This window comes from Penaeus monodon, chromosome 29, assembly GCF_015228065.2.
Source record: "Penaeus monodon isolate SGIC_2016 chromosome 29, NSTDA_Pmon_1, whole genome shotgun sequence".
Classification (NCBI taxonomy): domain Eukaryota; kingdom Metazoa; phylum Arthropoda; class Malacostraca; order Decapoda; family Penaeidae; genus Penaeus; species Penaeus monodon.
Window position 1 is genome coordinate 37,289,233 of NC_051414.1, and position 247 is coordinate 37,289,479.

The following is a 247-nucleotide window of genomic DNA, read 5'->3' on the forward strand; positions in this document are numbered from 1 at the left end:
AATAGAAATGTAGACACTACATTTCTTTAATAAAAAATGAAACTTGAATGAAACCACATGAATACGAAAGATACAAAACTGACCAATGTGACTATCTTCTAGTACATATTTACAGAAATGTTTTGTTTCACAGCCATCTAACACATCAGTTATTCATACTGGTTTCAATTGTTCACAATGTATTATGCATGATTCTTTGAACCCCCCTGAGTCCCTATTACGTAAGGCACTCTGAGGATCTGTGGAA

At 33.6% G+C, this 247-nt stretch overlaps 1 protein-coding gene across 1 annotated transcript in view; it reads right to left on the minus strand.

The window, feature by feature from the left end:
* Window positions 1-247, minus strand: part of LOC119592222 (ribosome biogenesis regulatory protein homolog) — a gene marked incomplete at its 3' end in the record, with an annotated part of 5,851 nt that overhangs the window by 3,562 nt on the left and 2,042 nt on the right.